The sequence below is a fragment of the Babylonia areolata genome, chromosome 15, assembly GCF_041734735.1.
Source record: "Babylonia areolata isolate BAREFJ2019XMU chromosome 15, ASM4173473v1, whole genome shotgun sequence".
Taxonomy (NCBI): domain Eukaryota; kingdom Metazoa; phylum Mollusca; class Gastropoda; order Neogastropoda; family Buccinidae; genus Babylonia; species Babylonia areolata.
The window spans coordinates 4,023,410-4,025,909 of NC_134890.1; the positions used below are offsets into that span (position 1 = coordinate 4,023,410).

At 45.6% G+C, this 2,500-nt stretch overlaps 1 protein-coding gene across 1 annotated transcript in view; it reads left to right on the forward strand.

The window, feature by feature from the left end:
* The window catches only part of LOC143290145 (nociceptin receptor-like), a 388,332-nt gene that overhangs the window by 107,991 nt on the left and 277,841 nt on the right, over nt 1-2,500 (forward strand). The window contains exon 2 of the mRNA XM_076599447.1: nt 483-596. The gene's annotated coding sequence lies outside the window, so the exon portion shown is untranslated. The remainder of the gene's footprint in view (nt 1-482; nt 597-2,500) is intronic.

Below are 2,500 nucleotides of genomic sequence, written 5' to 3' on the forward strand. Positions count from 1 at the left end.
AGTCTGTGTAAACAGACAAGTTCATAGGTCAAGGTCAAGGTCGCAACGTGGCGTGTTGGGGAAAAAAAATAGAGAGAAAAAAAATTAGCATTCGTGTCTTTTATTCAACTTTCTTTACACACGATGCACACACACACACACACACACACACACACACACACACACACACACACACACACACACACACACACACACACACACACACACACACACACACACACACACACACACACACACACACACACACACACACACACACGTTTGAACAGAAGCTGCATATTACATGTGGATGGGGCTGATGACTAGATCTTCAGGTAGATGGTTGTTGACACATGGATTTGTCTGAAGATAGTTACACCTCTTTGAGAAATCGAAACTGAAACTGTCAGTTCAGCATTGTATAGACGATGTTCACTTTGAAGTGCCTTTTTATAGATATTTGTGCTAATTTTGTTGTTTGTTTTTTTCTTGGCGTGTTTCAGGCCATCAGTATCAACAGGACATGGACAACATGGACTGCGGTGAATGCTGACATGCATGGGGAGATTCTATCAGCGGGGTTTCCGCAGGAGTGATCCGTCCTCTTCAAGGCTCCGGTCAGACTTTGTTGCATTGTATGCTGTCTTGTTGTGATGCTTTGTGGTGTGTTGCCTTGTATTGTATTGTATTGTATTGTATTGTATTGAACACTCAACACTGAAATGTTTAATGTCATTAGCTGTAAAGCTCTAGTGACATGACAAGTACAAATCAGAACAAAAAAAAATGGTGCAAAACAAATAAAATGGAACAGAAAGGAAAAACATAATCAAAGTAAACTAAACTACTAAGGGATAAGCGGCACTTTAGTACTTTGTCATTTGCTTAAAAAGTCCATGTGGCAGGCGGGTACTGTGTCTTTTGCCCCCACCCAACCCCCGCACCCCCCTCCACCCCTCCCCCCCCCCCCCCACCCCCCCCCCCCCCTCCCCCAGTCGTTCGTCTCCAAGGTTTGAACAGTACACAGGAAACAAAGTACATACAATCCGTATAATGATTATTTACGCATGTGACATCGACACACATCATATCAATACGATCACATAACAAAGTACATATAAATATATCAACCTCACCTCACCCCACCTCAGCCCATAACTACAAAGTAGTCGTTGGGGGAAGCCTGAGGACCGCAGACGCAACCTCCCTTCTCCATCTGTCTCTGTCGGCAGCCGCTGGCAGCAGCTCCCGTGTGTGGAGTCCGGTCCATTGTTTGATGTTCTCATGCCAGTTCTTCCGCTGTCTTCATCTTCTTCTCCCGCCCTCGATGGTGCCTTGCATGATTGTTTTGGACAAGCTGGTGTGTCGAGTGTTGTGTCCAAACCATATATAAAACATATAATGATTGTTTAAGCATGTAACACCGAAACACGTCATATCAATACGAACACATCATAAAAATACATTGTGGATTGGATTGTAGTGTAGTGTAGTGTAAGTGTAGTGTAGTGTTTTGTAGTGTAGTGTAATTCAGTGTTGTATAGTGTCAGTTCAGTTCAGTTACCTGTATGACTGTTTTATCTCCGCCATGTAGGCAGCCATACTCCGTTTTCGGGGGGCGGGGGCCGGGATGCATGCCGGGCAGATATATATTTAAGTTTCCGTAACCCACAAAACACTGACATAGATTACGCGGTTGACCTGGCAGATCGGAAAAAAAAAATCCCCACCCTTTACCCACCAGGTGCTGTAAACGGGATTCGAACCCGGGACCCGCAGATTGAGAGTCCTACGCTTTAACCACTCGGCTGTTGCGCCCGTCAGCGCCACGTTCACAGCTTTAAGGCGGAGTGGGTGGAGGCAGTAAACACTCCTCGTCCTGCGAGATTCGAACCCGAAGACCCCCCACCACTTCCTAGTAGGACGTCGTGGCCACCGGGCCGTCCTGCCACCTGTGCACAGTTGATGATGGCCACGTCAGTTTCCTTTGAGCGACAGGTCGCTTTCAGTTTCTCAAGGAGGCGTCACTGCGTGAGGACAAACCCATAAACGCGACACCACATCAGTAAAGCAGATGCCTGACCAGCAGCATAACCCAACGCGCTTAGTTAGGCCTTGAGTGCATGCTTATAGAATAGAATAGAATAGGTCTTTATTACCAAGTGTACCGGGGTCACAAGGAATATTGGTAGGGAGGGGGGGGGGGGGGGGGTAGTACATAACAAGGTACGAACATAAATCGAATATCATATACAAACACAGATACAGTAGAAATTAGGATACATACAAGTGCATAATTATCAATATAAAAAAAAAACTTGTGGATACACACACACACACACACACACACACACACACACACACGTTTGAACAGAAGCCGCATATTACATGTGGATGGGGCTGATGACTAGATCTTCAGGTAATGGTTGTTGATTCTACAATTGTACAATTCTGTTTATCATACTGGATTTGTTCGAGAGACAGGGCATTGACTGCTTTGGGGGAAAACGCTATTGGCAAA